This window comes from Macaca nemestrina, chromosome 5 (genome assembly GCF_043159975.1).
Source record: "Macaca nemestrina isolate mMacNem1 chromosome 5, mMacNem.hap1, whole genome shotgun sequence".
NCBI lineage: Eukaryota > Metazoa > Chordata > Mammalia > Primates > Cercopithecidae > Macaca > Macaca nemestrina.
Genome location: NC_092129.1, coordinates 80,163,385 through 80,190,776, shown reverse-complemented (window position 1 = coordinate 80,190,776; position 27,392 = coordinate 80,163,385). Strand labels below are relative to the sequence as shown.

Below are 27,392 nucleotides of genomic sequence, written 5' to 3'. Positions count from 1 at the left end.
GGGATGGTTGGAGGGAGTCCTGAAACCTTTGGGTCCCAAGACGCGACCTAAGGAGTCCCGCTGTCGCCACTCTTCCCAGTTTGGTAGAGGGGCCCTTGAATGGCATTTAGCTCTCGCAAAACTGGGCAGATAAACGCACACGTCGACCCTCCTTTTACAATATTTCAAAATGATTCTGCAGTGTTTCTCTACTGGAATCGTTAATTATGCATAACTCAGTATCTTAATTTAAAGGAACTGAAGTCCTACTTTGGGTTAGGTTCTCTTACAAAGACTTAAGCGATGCTTAGCTGGCATCTCGGGTTTGACCCCCAGCATCCACCACGAAACAAAAGCTAGCTTTCCTAAACTCAGTAACAATAGGATAACTGGTTTCAGCCACCTCTGGGTAGGCAACCCCCACCCCTAAAGCCCTCCTTCTCACTCCAACCTGCCCCTAGGTATGTTTGTGTAATCAGAGACTGATTGTAGCTGCTTTGACGTTTCTCCTCAGGAAAGCTTAGTTTGCATTCATTGAAGTTGCTTGCTTTCTAGGTTTATCTAGGCCAGCAGGGAAGGTGCCACTTGGAAGATTGCTGGGTTTCCTGCTTCAGTGTCTTCAGGAGCGGGCTGGGCTGAGCTGGTGTGCCGCTTAGGACTGCGATGAGGAGGGTGACGTTAGAAGGTCTTTAAAACGTTACGTTTGCTATTTTAGGAAATAGATTTTCAAAGAATCAAGGGTAGGGGACAAAATACATTTGGGCTAGGATTTTAGTGAAGAGGGAATCACGCCCAGAATGAGGGATAGTAAAAGACGGTATGGGGCTCTGATATCGCTTAATCTGTAAACTCTGGCAGTGTTAATAGATAGCTTTCCTCTGGCATTAATTCTTCAGTCTATTACAGCGGAGTAGAAAGGGACATTGGATTGATCATTACGGTTTGTTTGGAGAATAGAATTTCGTGTCACCAACTTGGAAGGGTAAACGAATCGCAGAGTCGGAGACAGCTAATTTGGGGGAATGTAAGCTTTATGCCTTTTCCTAATTTATGAAACGTGAAGGAGGGTAAGGTATTTATTTGTACGCTAGTTTAAGTGGGGCAGGAACACTGATTCCTGGTCAGTCACGCAAAAGCTGCGCCCAAAGTTTTAAAAAGCGCGGGGACCGTGGCGAGGGAGGCGAAGAGCCCGCGCTGCTGGGCTGGGCTCGGGTGCCGCGCTGGGGACGCCGCATCTACTGATCGGTCGCCGAAGACGCAGGGAGGCGAGGGGCGAGGTAAGACGCCGCCTAAAGGGGCCCAGGCTCTCCCCCGGGGTCGTTGTTGGAAAAGCAAATTCCACGGTGAACTCTACCTAGCTCAGTGCGTACACAGCTAGCGGCTCTGGACTGGACTGCATTCTCCTAAATTGCGTAATTAAAAAAAAAAAATACACCATTGCCACCCTACAGCGACGCTTCCGCTGGAAGACGAGCGGGGACGCGTGACAGCGCGGGGATAGCTTCTCTATAGGTTTCTTGTTCTCCGAGCTCGAGCCCCCTTTTAAAAAAGTCGCTCACCAAAAACGGGGTGGGGGATGGAGGTGGAGACGAGAAGTTGCCGAATGCTGAGTTCATTTGGACGAGGTGAGGAGAACTAGGGTCCTAACAGCAGGTCCAGAGGACTCTCGAGATAGGTTTAGAGCCCGTCCTTTTGTCTGGAGTGTCGCGGGACTCCAGAAGTGGGTTGTGCAAGACAAACTTCCAGATAAATCTTTGCCCGGATCCCCCCTGCGGTCAAAGCATCAGTCCTGCCCGTAACTGCCTAACGACATCTTCTTGGAGCAGATTCCGCGGCGGGGACGGCTGAGTGTGCAAACTGAAAACAGTTTGTCAGCGCTCCAGTCCCGCCGCGTTGGGAATGCGCGCCCGGCCACGCGGTCCGGCCGGTCCGGGGACGGCGTGCTGGTCGCAGGAGCCTCCCGGCTTGCGGAGGGCTTGAGTTTTCTGGCGGAGACCGAGGAGAGCCTCTGGTCGAGAGGATTAGAGCGCGTGTTTTCTCCGAGGAGCACGCTGCCCGACGCCGTCGCAGCCGCGCACTTCCCGGTTTTGAAAGCCAGAGAGATGAGTCAAGCGCAAAAGCTCCGGAGTGACAATGCGAGCTTTTGACCAGCTTCATCCTCCTTCCCATTCCCTCGCCTTCTTTTAGGTCCTCGGTTCGTGACAAGTGCATAGGTTAGGCTGGCGCGGAAGAGGGTCGGGACAGGTGCTAGCTTGGGGCACCTACCCGGCGTTGTCACGTTCCCTTTTGGATCAATGATCTTTCATAACCTGGCTGGGCATGTTCACGCAGCCCTCTGGGCACTCTGGGGGACGTTCTCATAAGGCTTTCTTTTCTACCTTCTAACAGAACCTTCTGGGAAAAATGTTTTTTAAAGTTTTAAATATGTTGATGTCTACAGAAACGGATAACAAAATTTCAAAGCATAAGGGAGGAAACAAAAAGAAAAGGTGTTTTACTTGGCAGTCATTGCTGAAGCTACCATAGTGTAGGACAGAGGAAGAGCGTTTCAGAAGAGAATTGATTAAGTAAAACCTTCAGCTGTAACGTAATAGAAAAGACACAGTAAATGGGAAAAATAATAAAATGTACACTAGATACATGACACAGACGACTGAAAACCTGTGCTCCCACCGAAAGCCTGTTTCTCCCAGGGAGAATATTTGTGGAGGAAAATTATTTGGTTGTTTTCACAGTATTACATTTTCCTTTGAATTAAAGTTTTTTTTTCTTTTTTCATCAGTCAGCTAGACTTGGTTCTTTAATTAGGAGCACAATGAAGTTTCTAACAGATGTTGTCAGCCACAAACTCTGATCCAAAATAAAAAGTGTAATTAATTTTCGGGGACATCTTTAGTTTATAAGGCCTGAAATTAAAATACGATGCTTTTAAACATTGTGGTTCAAAAATGTAGGAAAACATTTGTACCAGATCTTGTAGTGGCACCATTTCCTTGCTCTGTGTTGAAAAAGCCTTAAGTAGGATATGACCCTTCTCTCTCACTCCAAAACCTCTTTTTTCAAACTTGATTTCTTTCTGATCTTAAAAATTCTACTTTAAAAATATTTGCTGATTTTTAAAAGTCAGCCAGATGAGGTGAAATCCTTAAAATACAACATATTCCTGATCAGATAACACATAACTTTTCTCATAAACTGAGTGTTAAAAAGAATATGCTTAAGCAACTCTTCATCTAAATATAGCTTTCAAATATGTATAATTTAATCTAAATCAATGTTGTCAAACTTCCAGTACCCTGAAATATAAGCACAAAGATCAAATTCTCTATAATTGTCAGATAAATGTGGCAGTCACTGGTTCTACTTGGTGTAGTAAAAATTAATTAACAATTAATCATTTTTAAATTGAATATACAATGGTAAGACAAAATATTGAGTGGGATGTTCTAATATATCCAGTTCTTAATTCTTATGGCATCAGGTCTTCTAAACTCTATATGGTGTGTTGAAGATTTGTCATTGTAAGTTACCTGTTTCCTACACATTGGAAAGGGGGGGAAGTTAATATGTTTTCTATAGCATTCAACTCCTCTGCTGCCAAAACGTCTTATGGTTGGGACTGCATTTTAACATATGCCATATTTTGAAATCTATTTGGTTTTGAACAAACTGCAGCCTCTGTGCAAATAACCTATCATCCTTTAGTGGATCTTTATGGCTATTTTAAATAAAAAGTTTTTTTCAAGTGCCAAGAGAGAACATTACAAAGTGAGGTCTGTCTTCTTGGGATTCTATATCTATCTGAGTGTGAAGGATAGATAGGGCTGATATTACCTCTTTTGACAGAGGGCTAGTAGAATCCTATGTTTCTGACACAAATTAAATGTGATTTCTGCCAAATTGACTGTCTCCTGGCATGGAGGCTCAGCACCACGATTTTGGTTTGCCACATTGAAGTAAATAAGAAAACAAAGCCTGTACTTGCAACAGCTACTACTTATTTTTCAGCTTCTTTAATGACTAGGATTCTTTCACTTATCTGCCCTGGACTATACAATGACAGGCTGCTGGAGTTCTGAGCAGTAAAAAAATTCTAGATGCCCAATAAAATTTAAATGACAAATGTGTATTGAGCACATACTATAAGGACTGGGGTAAGAAGTGGAAGACCAGTAACTCAGCCTTCCAAATAAACAGGCCTTACCAATAAGCCTAAGGCACTGGGATGGGGCTGCAGCTTCTATTAATAGCAGTTTCGTAAGGCTTTTCTTTTCTTTTCTTTTCTACCTTTTAACAGAATCTCTGTTGAATGATTTTTTTAATATATATATTGTACTAAGTAGTTTTTCCTGCAGTCTCAATTGTTCTAGAGCTTCTTCATGTGTCCTGGAAGTCCTGAAAGTCTGGGCCAGGATTATAATATTTTTAAAAATTCATTTTTCTCAGTTCGTTCTCTCTTTTTAAATACTAGGATATTTGCTTGGTTAATAGAATTTTAGTCCTTTCTTTAAAAAATTGTTTGTTCTTCATTAACATTAATAACATTTCTCATTTACATTTGCTTCAGTCTCATTTGGGAATCGGCCCAGTCTTATCTCCTTAACCGGTTAGTAGTGATGACACCTTAGTACCAGAGGTTCCCTGAGTTCTGCTGTCAACTCGCTTATACACCTTTTTTAAGGGAAGTAGGTTGGAGGGGTTACCCTCATAAACTTCTATTCTCCATATTTGTAGAAGAGATTTTGAAGCATTCCTTTACCCATTGGAAATTATAAAATCATTGGAGGCATTACAAAGTAGCAGAAAATGCTGGAAAACAGAAGAGATCTCTGGACTTTGTAATGGGTATTTGGATGAGAACTTCTAGATTATGTACTGAAAAAAGGAACTATACTTTCTATTTCAGTAGTATTTTATTGTTCAGTAGTGAGGTTTTAAATATGATGGTTTCTTGCCCTTCAAAAATGTACCTTAATACTGTATGCTCAAGCAGAATTAAAAAGCAAACTGGTTAAGTTTAGAAATATTCTATTAGAAAACTGTGTATGTTTAGTTGGTTTCTATTTTATGTTAAACAAAGTGCAGGGACTTTGAATAAATGAATTTTAAGTATTTTTGTTACAAATTTAATTTACTTCTGGTTGTGGTTTTTAAAGTTTGCTCTTATAGATAAACATTGCTGCCTCTCGCAGCATTTCACATTTGAAGTATCTGTATATTGTATTCTGGGTCCATCAAGCCGAAAGCTTGTGGCTAAATATTAACCTTTTTTCAATTTTTTAATTGAAATGATACTTTAAACTGTGAGAAGTGGCACATGTCTGTAGTCCCAGCTACTTGGGAGGCTGAAGCATGTGAATTGTTTGAGCCTAGGAGTTCAAAGCCAGCCTGGACAACATAGCGAGACCCTATCTCCTAAAAAAAAAAAAAAAGAAGGAATACTTTAAATATAAGACATACTTGAAAAAACTTTTTACAACATTTGACATTTCTGTCTCTAACATAAATATATAAGGTGCAACATTTTGCTTGATAAGAAGTTTATCTGTAAAGAAACCCATAAGTCAAATGGATATACTTGGTTTCTTTCTATACGTATGACAGTTAATTTTACTGTATTTAGATTTTTGCTTCTCCTAGGATTACCAGTTTCAAAAAGTTTCTTCTTCAGTCAGACTTTGGGAAGCTAGTCCACCTAATTTAAAATAAAATGACATGAATTCCCAGTATTTCATTTCTTCATTTCACATCTTTTCTTTGTCTGCCTGAGGACTGTTAGTCAATTTTCATCAAAAGAAAACTATTTTTACCATTTATAGTTCTGCCTCTGCCAGGCTGGTAACATCCATCTTCCCTATATTGGGTTACTATAATCAACCTGGCTATTATTTTGCACTGGGATTTTTAAAAGTTAATACATATATATATATATATAATTTTTTTTTTGAGACAGGATCTCACTCTGTCACTCAGGTTGGAGTTCAATGGCATAATCTCAGTTTATTGCAGTCTCAACCTCCCAGGCTCAAGCAATCCTCACACCTCAGCCTCCCAAGTAACTGGGACCACAGGCATGTGCCACCACACCCAGCTAATTTGGTTTAATTTTTATAGAGGTGGGGTCTCACTATGTTGCCCAGGTTGGTCTCAAACTCCTGGACTCAAGTGATCCTTTTGCCTTGACTTCCCAAAGTGCTGGTAATACAGGCATGAGCCACCACGCCCAACCCAAATGTATTTTTTCATAAAATTTAGATAACAGGGGGTTGGGCAGCAGTGGCTCACACCTGTAATTCCAGCACTTTGGGAGGCAAGGCAGGAGGATTTCTTGAGGCCAGGAGTTTGAGATCAGCCTGGGCAATATAGTGAGACCCCATTTCTACCAAAAAAAAAAAAATTAGAAAACACATTGTGATCAATCAGAACAAAATTTGTATACAAAAGTGACACACGATTTTTGCTTTTTTTGGGGGGGAGCATTAAACTAGAGCAAGACACCAGTTCCAGGAAGTTTCTGAGTCATGATTAGGTAGAACACTACACCTCAGAACCAGGGTTCTGTCCCAAGTACGCAGTCGACCCAGTGCCTCTGCTCATCATATTACTGTCTACTCCTGACAGTCCAGTGTAGACTTAACATCCAAGGAAACATTTTGTTCAGCCAGGGGCACTCCTCCTGTGAACTTTATGTGTGTTGGCACTGCTGTTACTTGCCTTATGCTAAGTCCCCTCAGACTTGAGTGTCATTGTGTGATGGGCTCAGGTGTACCTAAGCTACCTTCCAATCCCATGCCCTCCTTGCACTGGCTCAGGACCATGACTGCAGTAGAAATAAACTTAGACCTAGTGTTTACCAACAAGCTCATCTAACCTTTGGAGTGCAGTGCCTCAATTTCTTTGTGGGTTAAATATAAGTTATTGAGATTAAATGATATTTGCAAAAATATCCAACTTAAATCCAAGAGTTTCAGAGTATTTTAAGTTATTTTTAAAGGGTAAAGTATGTGACCGTCTACGTATTTCTTTTTCTTTTTCTTTTTTTTTTTTTTTTTAACGGAGTCTCGCTCTGTTGCCCAGTTTGGAGTGTAGTGGCGCAGTCTCAGCTCACTGCAAGCTCCGCTTCCTGGGTTCACGCCATTCTCCTGCCTCAGCCTCCCGAGTAGCTGGGACTACAGGCGCCTGCCACCATGCCCAGCTAATTTTTTATATTTTTAGTAGAGATGGGGTTTCACCATGTTAGCCAGGATGGTCTCGATCTCCTGACCTCGTGATCCGCCCGCCTTGGCCTCCCAAAGTGCTGGGATTACAGGCGTGAGCCACCGCACCCGGCATTCATTATCTATGTATTTCAACTATACCAAAAACTATAGAGAATATTATAAACCAACACCTGTCTCCAATATACTTATTTCTGTGTACCTGTCTCCAAGACATTTCAAAGCCATCTTTATCTCACCTTTAAAAAATATACAAGCCAGGGGCAGTGGTGCACGCCTGTAGTCCCAGCTACTCTCAAGGCTGAGGCAGAGGTTGAGGTAGGAGGATCGCTTGAAGCCAGGGGTTCAAGGCTTGCAGTGAGCTATGATAGTGCCTTTGGATAGCCACTTCATTCCAGCCTGGGCAACATAGTGAGACTCCATCTTTAAAAAATAAAAAATTAAAATATGTACATTTTTTAATGTTAAAGCCTCCTGTATACTCTTTCCATCTCTTTTCCCTCCCTCCCTCACCAAGGTTATTTCCGTGTATGTTTTCCATGTATGTAATTTCCACTTATGTACAGACTTTTATATCTGTATGTGTTTATAGTAATGTTTGTCTTATTAAAGAAAGCTGGCATAAATAGTATCATATCATATACATGTGTTCTTTTTAACTAAGCATTATGTTTTTTTGAACATAATTTTCTGAACATAACATTTTCTGAACATCAATATATTCATATTGATATATGTTGCTTTGTTTTATTCCATTATCAATACTGTAGTAGTCTGTTAATGGACATGCCATTATTTATGTATCTATTTTATAATGTTCACTATTTCAAATGAGGCTGCTGTGAACTTCTCATATGTATCTCCTTATGCACAGGTATAATTGTCTCTCTAGGGCACCACATAGAAATGGAATTGTGGGGTCGTAGGGTATGAATATTATCAACTTTGATAAGTGTCACTAAATTGATTTTCAGAGTGGTTGCATTAATTTACACCGATACTATTATAGCTTAATGTGAGTGTTCCTTTTGCAAGTATATTGTCACCAACACTTTGATAAGGTCTGACTTTCAAATACTTTTCCACTTCAGCTGGGTCTAAGATGGTGACTCATTTTTAAATTATGTTTTCCTGACCTAGTGAAATTGAACATCTTTTCACTCTTGGACACCTGATTTTCTTCTGCTGTGAATTGCTTGTTCTTGTCCTTTGCTCATTTTTTTATTTGGGGAGATTTGTTTTTATTAATAATTTATTATTCTGTGTCTAGTGTGGATTCTAATTCCTTATTGGTATGTTTCCTGTAAAAATATTTTCCTAAATCTTTGGTTTAGCCTTGCATTGTTTATGGTGTCTTAAAAATGCAGAATGTTTTTAATACAATGAAATGTATTCATCTTGTAGAGTTTGTTTTGTCTTTTAAGAAATTCTCATCTAAAAGTTATAGATATATTTACCCATATATTCTTCTAAAAGTTTCATAAAATTTTGCTGAGTATTTAATTTACCCAAAATGTATTGTTGTTATGAGATAGAAAGCTGTTTTTCTCTACTAAGTGGATAACTAAGTATCCAGGCACCTTTAGTTAAGTAACCCATCCTCTCCTTATACTTTTAAAATGCCATCTCTATCATGTATCGGTTTCATGTATATTTGTGTATGTCTCTTTTCTTGTCATTGGTCTATTTGTCTTTTTTCCACTATCCTTGTTCCATTACACTGGAGAAAATTGCTGTATCCTTTATATCTGATAGAGTGAGTTCCCAACTGTGTCTTTCAAAATTGTCTTGGTTATTCTTGGTGTTTTGCTCTCCTGTATGGATTGTAGGGTCAGTAGATATACTTTTTAAAAAGTGGGAAAACATTATAAAAAGTATTTTTTGAGCTAATATCCATAATCACTTTTTGTAGATTTGAAACTGGAAATATTTAATAGTTTCTCTATTTAACTGTTGGGTCTTCATTGAAATGCAGTATGTGGTTGATACCAAATTAACTTGAAACCTGCTGTTGAATTTGGCTGTCCTGAATTTCAGTGCATGAACAAAGTTGGAGAAGTTAATTTAGATTAAAAAAAATTGGAGCTTGACTAAGCTGAAGAGTGTTGGGTTGCAAAAAAAAAAAAATGAGGCTTTTTGTTTTCTTAAGTAGCATTTGAATTGAGATGTAGAGGTAAGGCCAGGTAATCGCTTTCTTTTCTCCTTTTGTTATTAAGCAGAGGTAGAACAATGGGTGTTATTTGAGAGCTGCCCTTCTAACCCTTGCTGCTCTTAAAATGCCTTCAGGTCATCACGAGGTTCTTAGTGGTGTTTTAATTTTTTAATTTAATGTTTAACTTCCGAGAGAATTGCTTATAAACATTTACCTTGTTGATGTTGCTGGGACATGGTTAGATAATGGTGGCTATGGGTGATGATAAGGGGTTTCATAATATGTTTATTTTGGGGAGTGATTAAAAGTGTGATTGTCATAGTTTTATTTAATTGGAAATTTATTTTGGATTCTTTCATCCTTAAGGCATCTAATATTAGAAATGAATTTTAATGTTAAAAGGTAGAAAGATGTCTAAATCTTAAGATTTTTAAAATGTATCCTGCTTTATACAAACTTAGAAAATATTTTTGATTATCCTCATCAAATGTGACTTGACATCATAGTTGTTTCATAAATATTTTGAGATTTATTTTCTTACTTATTGCCTTTGCCCACTAGAAGAAAAAATGATATTTGAGGCATTCTATTCATTCCATGTTATAACTTGTCAAGGATTGGTCCTAGATACTCCGTGTTTACCTATAGAGAGTGCGGTTGCTGGTTCAAGGGCTTGATGTTTCTCAATTTTTCATCCTTTTCTGTTCTGAGTTTCACTTGACCAGGTTCCTCAACTGCGTGTGGCCAAGAGAGGAGGAATAGAGTTGGCCATTCTCTTTTGGAACATTCAGCAGGATTACATGTTATGGAGTTTAGGAATTTTTACTTTATTATAATACAGTGCTATTAGTTTGTGATTATTTTTGTTCTTTTTCTTTTTATGTAAGTTGATTTATTCCAAGTTAAGAAAGACCAAGATATACCTAGTTAGAGAATACCTTTACAGACATACATAGGGACAGAGAGTTGGAATTTAAGGTAGTTTCTCATTGATTCCTTTACTCATCATGCATAAGCATGCATGTTATGCATAAAGTGACGGTATAATGTATTGTTCAAACCAGGACACTTTTGAGACTGAAAGGGGGCATTAAGGACAATTATACCAGGACTATAAACACAAATCAGGATCTTCCCTGGCAGGTCATCAGATACTGACTACTGTGTGTCATGCTTCCTACATTCAGGACATTTTAAATAATTTAGTTAACACTTAGGGTGGGAAAGGAAGGGAAAGAGTTGATTAGAAAGAAGAGGGAGGCTTCACCCACAGACTGCAGGTTTATTGGGTGCTAAGTGTGCCCTGCTGCAGTCTGTTAGTTTCATTTCATTGGCATACTCTACCTTGCTTCTTTGCTATCTATCCTTAAACATTTTTAAAAATTATCTTTAGCTTCTGCATTACTTTTATTTGGGGCTGGTAACATACTTCTGGCCCTTGTCTTTGTTACTATTTTTCTTATTTTGTAGTTGGATTAATTGGATTTTCAGACCATTCTCTAGGCAAAATTGGTTAGCTGTTTCTTTTGACCACTTAGGAAGAAGGCCTCCTAGTAATGCATGTGCTTTTTATTCCTGTCTGACTGCTCCAATCAAACGTTTTGTAGGTGGTTTATTTGGAACATAAAGAATCTGAAAGGAGCACAGACTTCCACCTCAGGTCCAGATCTTGCTAATTTTTGGACTTGAGTGTACTCGGTTCTCAAGGCAGAACAGCTTTGTGTGCCTGTATTCCAGCATTGTTGCCTTAATTGCAGTTTGCTTCCTTCTCCAAAGGGAGAGTGAGTGGTGTATCAGTGGAGGAGTGACAGATGGAGGAAGGGGGTCATCTTTCCTTGTGTAGGTATATGGACTGTTTTGCAAAGAGTCATTTTGTTTTTGTGGGTAATGCTCTCCCCGCCTTTTCTGAAATCTATATCTGAGAGTACAAAATATGGGAGTGTGTGTTTGCTGATAATCAGATCAAAGGTTCCCAGGGGGCTAACCTACCTGAAAAGGGAAAGGGGCTATCGTGGCCCTCTGTAGCCTGACCTCTCCACTCTCTTATTGTAACAAAGTTTTTGATAGGCATCTAGATAGAAAGCTGCTGGGGGAACTTCCCAGGTGCTTCTGAGATGGAATGTATGCGTCCATCCATGGATACGATAAAGGTGAGCTATTGGGGGTAGGAAAAAAACAGTAATATATATGCTAACATGAATATTGAAACAGATTGTTAATCGTTCATCAGAGCTTCTTGGTTTAGAATCCTTTTATTTGGCAATAATGAATGTAACTATTGACTAGTAACATTGTTGAAGAGACTACTATTTGTGGCACCAAAGATAAGCATAACCGGAGTGACTTCTTGACGCTTTGCAAATATTTACAGGCTGAAATAATATAGTTTGACAAAAGGGCCAAGTGATTTTGTAGTGGCTTATTTTCTGGTTTTCCTACAATTCAGAAGATAGTTTATCTGAAAAAAATGGTAAGTTTTGTTTGTGGAGGTGTAATGGATTTTGAAACACAAAATATGGATTAATTTTTTTGAGGCGGGATAGTAATGGTGATAACGGTATGTATGACACATGCTGTTAATAATATATTAAAAAGCATTTTAACATATTAGAGTCATCAAAAGTTACACCCACTTCCATTTTACACATTTTGCCATTTTGTGTTTAAAAATATATTGTCAACATAAAACTACCATTTTTGGAATAGATGCTTGTTAAAAATGTATACTTATCAGTTTATCAAAAACAATTGTTAAAAATGATATATTTGTGGAAAGGGTAAAAACTTTCCAAAATACATATTTTTATGGAAACAATGAACTCTTTGCTGGATTTCCTCTTCTAGTACATGATTCTTCTAATAATGTAATACATTTACAACAGGTCTGATACCTTTAATTCTCTGGTTCTTTCATATAGTTAAGTGCTTGCTGCAATCTTCTTAAGGCTGAAAGAATGACACATTCAAGAAGTCTTTGACAGTGTTTAAACACCTCTTATCAAAACTTAATTTCCATGAATGATTGATTTTGGCACTTGATGGAAGGCTGAAGAATGTTCAATTACCCCATTTTCATGTGCTAATGAAGCCGAAAGTGACTTAAGAGGATTTCTTTACACTGTGGCAGCCTGTTTGGATATGCACATGACTTCTTAGGTTTCTCTCCCAGGGTTTGTCTCTACTAAATAGTTGTCTTATTGAGTAACTGTGGCTAATCTGTCTGCTTGGCCACAGGCCTTGGCCTTCCTCTGTAGAGTGGACTGTAATTAGTGAAGCTGTCAAACCAGGTGTTTAATTTCAAGAGAACTTATTTTGTTCAAATCTTCCAATAACTTGCAAAATCAGTCAGGTTTAGATTTTCTGTTTGTTCACAAGCACTCCTTGAATTTTGAGTAAAATGAATATGAAAAACATTTTAAACTAGGAAAAAATGCAACTTTCAATTCCAAACTTTGGGTTTACAAAGCTTGACTGTGAGATTCAATTTTTCACACATTGCACTAGAATTATCGTTAAAACACTTAAGCTTGGCTGGAAATATAAGTATCAAATTGAAGAATTTCCTGCTCTGTTTTTTGACAAGGGGTGGCTGAATGAGGAAGAAGAAAAATTATACTATAGGAAAATACATAAGACTCTCCCCACTAAAATACATGCAGTTCATGGGTTTAAATTTTGATGATTATGCTTTATGTTCTTACATAATTTTAGTATTAGAAATGAGAAAACTTTATGGTTAGATATCCTTCAGGCTGTGATCCCTTTCAGTTTATAATCCTGTGGATCCAGAAAGGTTATTTCTCCAGCATCAGAAGACATCTGAGGCTTGTAGTAAAGTCACAGACTGGTTTTGTGACCCTAGATGAGCCACTTCTGGCCTCTTCCGTTCAAAACAACGATAGTCTTCATCCAAACTGCTCGTTACTTTCGCACAGCCTCCACTTCCTTCTCACGAAGGTGTCTCATTCCTCTGAGCATGGAAAGTGCTGTATTCCGGGGACAGCAGGAACTTGTTTAGATTGAGGCAAACATGCTGCGTGTAAACAGTTAATGCGTGTGTTCTAGCAGACTCAGCCAAGACTGATGGGTGACTTCTTTTTTCTTTTTCCTCCCTTGTAAGGATAGTAGGACTGACTTCTCCAGATAACAACTGAGTAGTTGATTAGTGACTTTTGGTATAATCTTTACTTTGTAGTAAGGAGGAGAATATGTCGAGGAAAGAAGCAGCTCAATTTCCTCCACGGACCCCTATCTAATGAGCTTGCAATTTTGAGAATTTAATACATTAGCCTTGTGGGGTGAACCTAAACTCTACATTGAAGCTTGAGATTCTCAACATCATTTAACATCAGATACCATTTTATCATCTCTGTTTGTATGTAGAAGATACTTTCTCTTTTCCTCTGCCCTCCCAGGAGTTATCTCCACCTCATCTCCTCAGCGAAAAATAAATAAAAATAAAAAGAGGGAAGAAAATAAGACCTTTGCCAGATATCATCAAAGTATCCTCAGGGTTTGGATGGTACACATAATGGAGAAATTACCTCCTTCTTTCCGGTTTTTTGAGGTGAAGGCAGTGTCCTGGCTGGTCCATGCCCCACTCAGGCATGGTGCTGTAGTGGAAAAAGAATATTGAACTGGAAGGCAGCCATGTTCCTCATGGCTTCTCTACTTTGACAGCAGAGCAAAGTAATCTCGTCACCCTGGGGCTGGGGGTATCACAGTAAGCTTAAAATGTCTAAGGTCTCTTCAAACTCTCCAGCTCAGTGATTGTGTATGGCGCTTGTGTGTAATTTGGAAGGTGTACTAAGACATGGCAACACACTGCACTCAAAGTCATGCTTATTATCTGCAGCGTCCCCAGTGTATTTCACTGGGGCTTGGTCACAATCACATCTGACTTAATTTATCTTCCTTCTGAGTGATTTCTCTCTCATTTTTCTTAGTTTGCTTCCTTACCATTCTACATGTTTTTTAGGAATTGGTGAATCCAAAATTATTCGAGACAGGCCAGGCACAGTGGCTCACACCTGTAATCCCAGCACTTTGGGAGGCTAAGGAGGGCAGATCACCACAGGTCAGGAGTTCGAGACTAGCCTGGCCAACATGGTGAAACCCTGTCTTTACTAAAAATACAAAAATTAGCCGGGCATGGTGGTGGATGCCTGTAATCCCAGGTACTCAGGAGGCTGAAGCGGGAGAACGGCTTGAACCTGGTAGGCGGTGGTTGCAGTGAGCTGAGATGGCGCCACTGCACTCTAGCCTGGGCAACAAAGTGAGATCTATCTCAAAAAGGAAAAAATATATATTTGAGACAAAAGCAACTGTCATTTTTGTTACAATACTATTTGAGCAGACCATTCATGTGAAGTTATCTACTACTGCATCTTCCAAATTACATGCAACTAAAGATAGGGGTATTGACAACTCTAAAGTTATATTCACAACTAATATTCTTGGTACTTTTAATCTTTTTAATTTCTTAAGACTTTTAAACAAAGCAGGTGATATATAAACTTCCCACGTTATTTGGACTTTGCTCTCCTTTACCTAAGAGTTCTCCTGCTGTCATTCGTCCCTTGAGGTTAGCTAACAGGGTCACCTGCCTGCCTACCTATTCTTTTAGCCTTCTTTCTGTTTTCCTAAACGCAGCTCCTAACGACTTTCTCTAGCTCCAAGCTCTTCCATCTCCTAAGCTTCTTAACCAGTAGTCAGTATGCCCTATGAGGACATGAGCCAGGCCTGTCCTCTTCCCCACTGCACCCCGCGTGTTCACTCAATGTTTGTTCCATGAAAAATGTACCATTTTGATGAAATCTCTTTTTATCTCCAGAACCTCTAATGGCTTTACATCATGTACAGACTAAACTTCAGGCACCTTAATCCTGCATTTTTTCAAAGCATTTTAAGAAATGGTCCCAGTGGGGCTGGGCACAGTGGCTCACACCTGTAATCCCAGCACTTTGGGAGGCTGAGGTGGGTGGATCACGAGGTCAAGAGATCGAGACCAACCTGGTCAACATGGTGAAACTCTGTCTCTGCTAAAAATACAAAAATATTAGCTGGGTGTGGTGGCGTGTGCCTGTAGTCCCAGCTACTCTGGAGGCTGAGGCAGGAGAATCACTTGAATTCAGGAGGCAGAGGTTGCAGTGAGCCGAGATGGTGCCACTGCACTCCAGCCTGGCGACAGAGCGAGACTCCATCTCAAAAAAAAAAAAAAAAAAGAAAAGGTCCCAGTGTTTCTCACATGACTCACACTTGTGGGAATCTTCTCCATGTGCAGAGCTGGGGTACCCCTCCTTAAAGCCTTTCAGTACCTGTGCACTGGATCCCCACCCTTTCACACTCTTTTGCCACAAGTGTCTCCTTTATAATATTTGCAAACACACTGAATATTTACTAAGTGCCTGGCACAGAGGATACAGACAAGATAAGTGAAGCAGCTCCTGCTCTCTAGGATTCTCCTTCCCTCCCAGGACAGGCAGGCAGGAAAGGAGGGCCCAGTCAGGCCACTTCTGAGTGTGAGAGGGAGTAGGGGGCTCTTTGATGGTGCCCCTTACTGGAAGTAAAGGCAGAGACTAGACACTGGCTCTTTATCCCTGTTTCTCCAAGGCTTCCCCTGATGCTTTGCCTAAAATAGATGCTTGGTTCCTGGCCATTGCCTGTACTGCCTTTGTCTTTCTTCTCTTGATAGCTTTGTCTTCTGCTGTCTCCAGTAGCTCCCACCTGGAATGTCTACTCCTTCAACTCCGCCTCTAGGAATACTCCGCTTTCCACAAGGTCCAAGTCAAAGACTAGGGTCTCCATGCAGAGGTGGCCAGGTCCATGGCCAGGCATCGTCTCTGACTCCTGAAGACCCCAGCAACCGAACACAGGCTCCTCACGGCAGTGGTTATGTTCTGCCACGTTCTACGTCTACCCTTTCGCTCATGCCCCCTTCTGTCTTAGCTCTCTTGCCTCCCTAGAACACTTGCGTAGGGGGTTGTCAGGCGCTTGGTGTTGGTTCTCAGCATAAATTAACTTTGACAAGAGATGTTTGAAGCAAGGAAATTGGACAAATTCCAAATGAATGAAATATATTTGAAGTATGTATGTGACAATCAGGTTAATGTTACTCATGAACTTCAAAGTGGATTCATTCCAGTTCCAATTTATAGTGTAGCAAATATTACATGGGTTTTTTAGGATGACTTTCACTTCCTTCTGGTCCGAAGAGCTAGATCACCCTAGGCTGAAGGAAAAATATTTAGAAAGGTTTTAAATTTACTTGGGTGAGTAGTTAGCATTCTTTAGGCAAATCATTCCCCCCAGGATTATATTTTTATTTTCTCACAGCTCTGCTTATTTCAAAAAGTTGCATATATTCAGAGCTACAGTAAAGGAGGAAAAGGGTGAGCAAAAAATCTACCTACATATATACACATGGGGGAAAAACTGTATCAAGGTGGAAAGCATAAATGAACAAATTAGGGGTGCATGTAGGAGAGAAAGCCCTGAAACCAAAGAAGGAGCTAACTCAGGACGGAAGTGGTGAGCATCCGACTTGAGTGTGATGTGATTATCTTCTCCCTCCTGAATATTTTTTTTTTGAGATGGAGTCTTGCTCCATTGCCCAGGCTGGAGTGCAGTGGCATGATCTCAGCTCACTGCAACCTCTGCTTCCCGAGTTCAAGCAATTATCCTGCCTCAGCCTCTTGAGTAGCTGGGATTATAGGCATGCGCCACCATGCCCAGCCAATTTTTGTATTTTTAGTGGAGACAGGGTTTCACCATGTTGGCCAGGCTGGTCTCAAACTCCTAACCTCAAGTGATCCACCTGCCTGGGCCTCCCAATGTGCTGGAATTACAGACATAAACCACCGTGCCTGACCCTTCCTGAATATTTGAGTTACCCCTATGGCAGGTCAAAGTCAGCGAAGTCCAACAGGCACTCTGAGAGCTATGGGGTCCCACAATGTGTCCAGTTCCCCTCTCTGCAGAGTATGGTAAGCTTGGCGTAGGGCCTCTACAAACTAATTTAGCTTGCGTAATTAAGTCTCACGGCTTGAGATACCCAAGAGTTTGACAGGCACTCTCTGACAGGTGTTTCTAATCCTTTACTTACTTGTTTATCCTTGCAGAACCCCTTTTTCAAAGAAAAGCTTACTATGAATCTTAATAAATAGAATATGAATAAATGATAGTTTAATACTACAAATGCATAATCATACATATTTTATATATGTATCTTTAAAGAATTTATTTATTAGGAGGTGAATCAGCTCAACTTTTTTGACTCCCAAACATGAAATCTATGGTTATGGATGATAGTTATAGCCTTATGTCAGGCTGCACATCTACATCTTTAGAATTTAATTAAGCATAGACACCACACGCCTTATCAAATCAATCCATTTCGTGAACATATTGGCCAGTTTGGTTCAATTCAACTTAAAGCTGATTGATCTTATCACCTCTATCAGCAAGTTTTATTTTTACATTTACTTTTTAAAAATATTGTAGTTTTAAGGTCACAGAAAGCACCCAAAACTATCAAGTACTAAAACTAGAATTCTCTGAAGCATGACACTGTGGAGCTGTGTTATCACAACGTGCCCTGTCGTGTCAGGGGTTCATTTGTTAACTGCACAACTCACTTTTGGCCAAGAACCTGCATGGGGCGATGACCTCGAGCCTTTCCCAGGAAGTCACTGAGCTCATCCTGTGGGTACTGGAGATCCACTTAGATAGCTTGACGTGTGTGGACTTGCTCAGGACTACAGTTTTAAAAGAGCAGGGCAAAGCAAGTGTCCTCTCAGTAATGCACATCTGGGGATTTCAGCTGCAGCCACCGAGTAGCAGCAGGACCAGCCTGCAGAGTCCCACTTGAAAGCTCTTGCTGTGGTAGGCCCTGCACTGTTAATGCCCATAGGGTGTACCTTTTCATCTTTATTGTCTTCTCTGATTGTATCTTTTTATCTTGGGGTAGTTTTCTTCTATTTGTTTGTTTTGTTTAGCTTTTCTATTTTAAAGAATTAAATTACATTGTTATAGATGTTACCCAGGATGTACCGAAGACTTAAATGTGTCACTCTTTATAACAATCCCAGAGCTAAGAAGACTCTCTGAGGAACTTCTGTTGCTGATTTGGGCCTGGTCTGTGGAAAGGGCAGTTGACCCTACACTGGGATTTCTTGATGTTGACTGCAGCTATTGTAAACTTATTATAAAAAGGCACTTAGGTCCTTTTTTTTAGTGAGACTTGAACTCTTCAGTCTGTCTCCAGCCTGGGAGAATACCAGGACTTGCCTAGGTCTGTCCAGGTTGCTGGAGGCAGCCTGCCTTCCAGGGGTGGAAGCAGGAGGGTGGTGGGTATGTGCGAAGGGAGCCAGAGCCTAGTGTGAGGAATGGAGTACACTATGCCCTCCTCCCTGAGGGCAGTGCTCAGACACATGGGTGAGAACCCCTCATTCCCTCCTGCCTTCTCACTCCTCGCCCCCTGCAAAACTGCTTACTGTGGTGCAAGGAACAGGAGTTGGAGTCCGAAGTCCCAGGTTAGTGGCATTGCCAAAGTGGGTGGCTTGGGAGTGGTTCGGGCTCACCTCAACATTCGATTTAAATGAAGACTGTGCTTGGTGGCCAAGTTCTTACTCTCAGTCAGCCTCCTGCCTCTGTCACTCACATACACACCCCCACACATTCACACACATGCCACACACAAACACACTACAAACATACCACAGCACACACACACCATACCCCTTCACATTTACACACTATACACACAAACATACCACACACACACCACACCCCTCCACATTCACACATACCACACTACACACACACACAAACATACTACACATACCACACCCCTCCACATTCACACACCACACACACACAAACATACCACACCCCTCCACATTCACACACCACACACAAACATACCACACACACCACACCCCTCCACACACCACACACACACAAACATACAGACACATATCATACCCCTCCACATTCATACACCACTCACACAAACATACCACACCCTCCACATTCACACACCACACACACACAAACATCACCCCTCCACATTCACACACCACACACACACAAACATCACCCCTCCACATTCACACACCACACACAAACATACCACATACATATCATACCCCTCCACACTGACACACCACTCACACAAACATACCACACCCCTCCACATTCACACATCACACACAAAAAACATACCACATACACACATACACAAAAAACATACCACATACACACAAACATACCGCATGCATATTACACCCCTCCATATTCACACACACACACACACCATGCACACACCCCTCCACATTCACACATAACATACTACACACATTATACACACACTGACATACCACCCCCACACACACACCACTCCCCACACACATCCCACAGCACACACCCCTCACACACACCACACATACTGCACACGTGTTGCAAACATACACTATACATTACCCCCTACACACACAGCCCACCATTATACTTGCTTTGCAGCTGGCAAGTCCCCCTCTCCCAGCACCTGCCCCAGATGTGTTCAGGTGAATGGTTTTCTAGAGCAACTTCAGAAAACTCAGGAACTCTGAAGAGCCAAAGCTGAGTGATATACACTACGGAAAAGATTACTTGTTTCTCCGTCTGAAAATGCAGGAAAAGTTTTGAAATTTGTTTTCTGCTTTTTCAGTTTTTAATTTGTCAGATGGCTGAACAGATATGCCATTAGATGTATAAGATTTGGCATGTCCTTTTTTTGTGTGTGTGAGACGGTCTCATTCTGTCACCCAGGCTGGAGTGCAGTGGCACCCTCTCAACTGAAGTAGTTCTCGTGCCTCAGCCTCTCCAGTAGCTAGGATTACAAGCGCGTGCAACCACGCCTGGCTAAGTTTTGTATTTCTAGTAGAGACGGGGTTTCACCATGTTGGCCAGGCTAGTCTCGAACTCCTGTCCTCAAGCAAGCCAACCTCTTCAGCCTCCCAAAGTGCTGGGATTACAGGTGTGAGTCATCATGCCTGGCCATACTCTTGAACAATAGATCTTTAATCATTGCTTAGTGCTTATCATCAACCTTCCCAATACCTCTAAAACAGAAATATTGTACAGGCACCTGCCTAAAGTGAACTTATCTTCATTCACCCTGCCTGTAAACTGCCTTTTGACCTTTTCTTTTCTTTTCTTCTTTCTTTCTTTTGAGACAGAGTCTCTCTTTGTTGCTCAGGCTGGAGTGCAATTGCGTGATAACGGCTCACTGCAACCTCCACCTCCAGGGTTCAAATGATTCTCATGCCTCAGCCTCCTGAGTAGCTCGGATTACAGGTGTATGCCACAACACTCAGCTAATTTTTGTATTACTAGTAGAGACAGGGTTTCACCACGTTGGCCAGGCTGGTCTCAAATTCCTGACTTCAGGTGATCCACCTGCCTCAGCCTCCCAAAGTGCTGGGATTACAGGCGTGAGCCACCATGCCCAGCTGACCTTTTCTTAAAGTTCCTTTCTTCTTTTGAGAGTCATTTTCACCAAGAGCCAATATTGTAATCTTCATTAATGCTACCAAGAGTTCTTGAGGTCCCATATGTACCAGTAGAGATTCCGCTGCTGAAGTGGCTGCTTGCCCGCTTGGCTAGCCACACTGTCCTCTGCCCTTGGCTCCCAGTCTCTGTTCACTTGCTGGTTCTTCTGGATAGAATTCTTTTCCCCCTAATCTTGTTCCCCTCCCTTTATGGGTTTGGTCACCTCTTCAGAGAGGCTTTTCCTGCTGGTCCTAACAAAAAGAGCTTCCTCCTCTCCAATCCCTTTATCCTGCTTTATTTTATTCTTCCATAGCTCTTGTCACTGTCTAAATGTATTTATTTGTTTACTTCTTTACTGTCTCTGCAACCAGAATGCTAACTCTATGAGGACAAGGAATTCTTTTTTTTTTTTTTTTTTTTTTTTTTTTGAGACGGGATCTCTGTCATCCAGGCTGGAGTGCAGTGGTGCGATCATGGCTCACTGCAGACTCTGCTTCCCAGGCTCAAGTTATTCTCCTGCCTCAACCTCCTTAATAGCTGGGACCATGGGCATCCACCACCATGCCTTGCTAATTTGTTATTTCTTTGTAGAGACAAGGTCTCCCTGTGTTGCCTAGGCTGGTCTCAAACTTCTGGGCTCAAGTAATCCACCCCCCTCTGCCTCCCCAAGTGCTGGGATAACAGGCGTGAGCCACCGCAGCCAGCCCCTGGACAAGGAATTCAGGTGTTTGCCTTGTTTACTGTTGTCTTCAGTCTGAAACAGTTTCTAGCACATAAGAAATGTTCAAAAAAAAACTTGAATGAAAAGTATTGAACAAAGGACTTGGATGAATGCAAATGCTGAAGTGTTCAGGATTTTTAAAAAAATTGAAACCAGATTATTTTAATATATATGATCTACCTTTAATCTATAATGTAAGTCTAAATTTAATCTGTAACAAATGTGTTTATTGTAGATTAAATAAATGATAGATAATATATTCTATAATATTAAATTAAATATTCTATAAATTTATTTAATATTATACTAAAGTTAATCTATAATCATCACATTTCCAAATTTTGGATTTATCCTGAGAAGATAGAACACATTTTTTAATAGAACCTTAAAAGGCAGCTGTTGGCTTTCTGGTGACAGGTGTCTTTCTTTCTTTTTTAAAACAGCCAAAGCTGTAAATTATTGTGATCAAAAATAGTTTGGGAAGATGGTGGGCAGGGGTTTTGCTTTGTCTTGCTTGTCTTTCTGTGAGATGGGGGTGAGGAGAGAGAAGGAGACACAGGGATGTAATAGGTTCATAGAGTTCAAGATACAGCCCCCTGGGATGCCCGGTGAATTTCCTTAAATTTAAAAGAACACAGCCTTGCCCTTGTAGTCTGAGCAGTGGTCATCTAGAGGCCACCCCCAACCAAGGGTTCCCTTTGCTGGGATGGATAACTCAAAGGTGGGGAGGTTGCGGTTCTTCCTTTCTTTTACAAGGTGGTAATCTCTTAGCTGCCTATGGAAATAAGGCTGCTTTGAAAGAGGAGCTTTACACATTGTAAACTTTTCCCCCAGGGCAAGTCAGCCATCCTTAATGCTTCTTGAAGTTAAAATTTCTTTTCTCTCTTTCTCTTCTTTTCTTTCCTTTAAAAAATTTTTGTTAATGAAGTAGAAAATGAACTTCTCTGCACTTGTTAAAAAGTGCTACTTAGGTAAAGAAAATGTCTGTCCCTTCCACAAATGTGTAAAATTATCCCATTTGAGTTTGGCATTTGAGATTTCAGACTCCTCAAGACTTAAATGAAAGGCAAGGTGCTAAACAATGAATATGCCACCTTTTGTATGAGAAAGAGAAAAAGAGATTTGCTGTTGTTTGCTAAAGAAACACTAGAAGAATAAAGAAGAAAGCAATAACAGTGGTCTCTGATGGACAGGTGTGGATGTAAGGGGTGGGTGGGAAGGGCATGGGTGGAGATAGGACGGAGGGTGGGACTTCTCCCTTTTTATCTTTTTATATCACTCTGATTTTTGAATCATGTAGTGTATTACCTATCCAAAAATATAAAACAAAAATTCTTAAATCCCATCTTATTTTGATCTTTGATACTTTTCTGATTTCCCCCTCCCCCTTTTTTTTGCAGGGAGTAGAGTGTGATTTTTAAAAAATTGTAGTAAAATATACATGACAAAAGTTACCATTTTAACCATCTTCAAGTGTGCTATTCAGTAACATTAAGTTTATTCCCAATGTTGTGCACACTGTCAACATTATCTGTTTCTAGAATTTTTTTCTTCATCCCAAATAAAAGCTCTTTACTGATTCAACAATAACTTTTCCCCTTCCTCAACCCCTGGCAACTTCTATTATACTTTGTTTATATGAATTTGGCTCATATATGTAAAATCATACAATATTTGGCCTTTTGTGTGTGGTTTATTTCACTTAGCCTAGCATAATGTTTTCAAGGAACATGCATATTGTAGCATGTCTCAGAATTTCATTCCTTTATCTGGCTGAATAATATTCCATTGTGTGTATGGATTGCCACATTTTATTTATTCATTCATTTGTTGATAGATGTTGGGCTGTTGCCACCTTTTAGCTGTTGAGAAAAATGCTGCTATGAATCTTTAGTGCTTTCTTCATATTGTTGTATACTTATAACATATAATTATTTACATTTATCTTTTTATTTACTTTTTTAAAATTAACATTATTTTCATTTATCTTTCCTTCTAGCCTGGGAACTTGACTTGAGAGTGAGGGACATGTATTATGTCTTATTCATTCTTGTACCCTGGGTACCAGTAGATTAACAAGCAGGCGTTCAGTTGGCATTTAATAAATGTCTGTCAAATGACTAAATGGTAGATGGAAAATTAGTTTTGTGTTTACGTCATAAAGGACAAAAGAAGATTTGAAAAGTTGACACTTGAACAAGGGTTTGAACTTTGAGGGTCCACTTATACACAGATTTTTTTCTTTTCTTTTTGTTTTTTTTTTTGAGACGAAGTCTCACTCTGTCACCCAGGCTGGAGTGCAGTGGCGTAATCTCGGCTCACTGCAACCTCTGCCTCCCGGGTTCAAGCAATTCTCCTGCCTCAGCCTCCTGAGTGTCTGCGATTACAGGCGTGCACCACCACGCCCAGCTAATTTTTTGTATTTTTAGTAGAGACGGGGTTTCGACATGTTGGCCAGGTTGGTCTCAAACTCTTGACCTCGTGATCCGCCTGCCTTGGACTCCCAAAGTGCCAGGATTACAGGCGTGAGCCACCGTGCCTGGCCGCATACATTTTTTTTTCAAGAAATATGTTGGAAATTTTTTGGAGATTTGCAACAATTTGAAGAAACTCCTAGATGAACCATGCAGCCTAGAAATATTGAAGAAATTAAGAAAAATGCATGATGATTGCATAAAATATATGTAGATACTCATCCATTTATGTGTTTGTTAATTGACTGCTTATGTTATTGGTTCTGGTCAACAGGAGACTATTAGTTAAGTTTTGGGGGAGTCAAAAGTTTTATGCAGATTTTTGATTGCAGAGGGGAATTGGTGCTCCAATCCCCTCATTGCTCAATGGACAACTTGTATTTGTTCAGCTCTGTCAGCTTTGAAAAAGTGATCTTGTTTATTTGGAATTAGTTTTAAGTTAAAACATATTTAAATGATAGGAAGTTGCTGTAGAAATGTATCTATTTTCTAAACACAACATGGCAGTCAGAAGGCAATATTAATGAACACAGGCTAATAGAAAACACTCTTGCTCTGTGTGTGTCTGAGTCTGGGTGTGTGACTCCATTGTGAACTGGCCTTAGAGGATGACCTGCGCACCTTCACCTTACCCCTGCCAGAGGGCACCATGTTATGAATAAAGCAACTAAGTTTAGAAACAGGCAAAGGGAAGCAGAGGTGGGGTTTTGGGTAAGTTCACACAGTTGCTTGGCCAGTCTGACCCTGGGCAAATGTCCCCTTATCTCTCAATGATGGATGATGCAGCAGCTTTGACCAAACTGAACAATCCTCATTTCAAGACCAGCTGCCTAATTTTTTTCTTTTTTGGAAAGAGACCCTGAAGGATGTTGATTTAGTGGCATCTCCTCACGGTTGACTCTGTCAGTCATCAGGATACCGTGGAAGCAGGGGCAGATTAAAGGCCAGACCCACTTTTTGAATGAGAAATAAAGCCTGGGGTGGGCTGAGGGTCAGGGGGAGTGTGGGTGGGAAAGTTCTTTCTTATTTCAAACGTGTGCCTCTGGCTTTTGGAGAAATGATACTGAACATGGTGGACCTGTAGGGCTGTAAAGAACCGTACTGATAATCTAGTCCAGCTTCTTGGATTTATTGGTGAGGAAATTAACAGATGAAATTGCTTAGGAGGTTTATATCTGACCATGTAACTAGGAGGCAGAACTGGGCAGATACCAAGACATTTTCATCTGAACTGCTCAGCCTTTGTGAAACATCTTGATTTTTTTGATGACTATTTCCTCAACAGAATACCTTTAAAAAAATACAACTGGAATCAAAGATATTTGGTATGAAAAAGTAAATTTGCTAGTAATGGAATGTATCGTTATTAAAGTAGTTTTGTTAATATAATAATTTATAGTGTGCTAAATAGACCATACTTCTTTTTTTTTTTTTTTTTTTTTGAGACGGAGTCTCGCTCTGTCGCCCAGGCTGGAGTGCAGTGGCACGATCTCGGCTCACTGCAAACTCTACCTCCCGGGTTCACGCCATTCTCCCGCCTCAGCCTCCGAGTAGCTGGGACTACAGGCGCCCGCCACCACGCCCGGCTAGTTTTTTGTATTTTTAGTAGAGACGGGGTTTCACCATGTTAGCCAGGATGGTCTCGATCTCCTGACCTCGTGATCCACCCGCCTGGGCCTCCCAAAGTGCTGGGATTACAGGCTTGAGCCACCGCGCCCGGCCCTAGACCATACTTCTTTAGAACAGCTTAGATTTACAGAAAAATTGAGAAGCTAGTATAGTTTTCATATTCCCCACACTCAGTTTCCTGTGTTATTCACATCTTACGTTAGTCAATTAATGAGCCAATGTTGATACATTGTCATTAACTGAAATCCATACATCATTCAGATTTCCTTAGTTTTTACCTAGTGTCCTTTTTCTGTTCCAGGATTACACTGAGGAGATCACATTACATTTAATGGTCATGTTTTCTTTAGACTCCTCTGGTCTTGACAGTTTCTCTGAATTTTCTTTTTTTCATGACCTTAACAGTTTTGAGGAGCAGTGGGCAGGTGTTTTTTAGAATGTCCCTCATTGAAATATGCCTTTTTTTTTTTTTTTTTTTTTAAACATGATTAGTCTGGGGTTATGGGCTTTTGGAGGAAGACCAGAGAGGTAAAGTGCTATTTCATCACATCATATCAAAAGTATATATCAACATGACTTATCACTGTCGACGTTAACCTGATCGCCCAGCTGAGGTGGTGTTTTTCAGGTTTCTCCAGAGGAAAAAATGACCCATTTTTTTCCACCTTTTCATATGGTACTCTTTGGAAGGAAGTTACTATATCCACCTCACACACAAAGAGGAGGGAGTTATATTCCACATCCTTGGGGACAGAGTATCTACATACATTATTTGATATAATGGGGTTTTATATTCTAAGAAAAGTGCTGGGCACAGTGGCTCACGCCTGTAATCTCAGCACTTAGACCGAGGCAGGTGGATCACTTGAGGCCAGGAGTTTGAGACCAGCCTGGCCAACATGGTGAAACCCCGTCTCTACTAAAAATACAAAAATTAGCGGGGGATGGTGGCGCACACCTGTAGTCCCAGCTACTTGGGAAGCTGAGACACAAGAATCACTTGAACCTGGGAGGTGGAGTGACCCAAGATCATGCTGGACAGAGTGAGACTCCATCTCAAAAAAAAAAAAAAAAAGCTTAGAACCTTCTGTATGATTTTATATGTTATTTAATATGTTTTATATGTTATTTACTCATACAAATTTACCCAAGTAGCATCTGAAAATAACATGAATGATTAAAATATAGATCACTCATACTGAGTTTATAGCTTTTAATTTTTTTCTTCTCCCTACAATTAAAAAAATATAGAACTTAAAATTTGATCAATTTGCATTTTCACTTATTTGTGCCAAAAAGAAGCTAGCTAAAAATGAAATGGGGTAGTTGGAGAAGTAGATGTGAATATTTTGTATATTGAATATCAGCCCCTAAGTAATAAATGATGCACTATGTTTATTATTGACTCGCTTAATTTCTTTCTGTTTTGGTTTTTGAGATGAAGTCTTGCTCGTTCTGTCACCCAGGCAGGAGTGCGGTGGCATGATCTCAGCTCACTGCAACCTCTGCCTCCCGGGTTCAAGCAATTCTCCTGTCTCAGCCTCCCAAGTAGCTGAGACTACAGGCACCTGCCACCAGGCCCGGCTAATATTTGTATTTTTAGAAGAGACGGGATTTCACCATGTTGGTCAAGCTGGTCTCGAACTCCTTATCTCAGGTGATCCGTCTGTCACAGCCTCCCAAAGTGC

General features: G+C 40.5%; 1 protein-coding gene across 1 annotated transcript in view; it reads left to right on the top strand.

Annotated features, from left to right (window-relative positions):
• The first annotated feature begins 576 nt into the window (after positions 1-576).
• The window catches only part of LOC105478777 (PR/SET domain 1), a 116,893-nt gene continuing 90,077 nt past the window's right edge, over positions 577-27,392 (top strand). The window contains exon 1 of the mRNA XM_011736413.2: positions 577-664. The gene's annotated coding sequence lies outside the window, so the exon portion shown is untranslated. The remainder of the gene's footprint in view (positions 665-27,392) is intronic.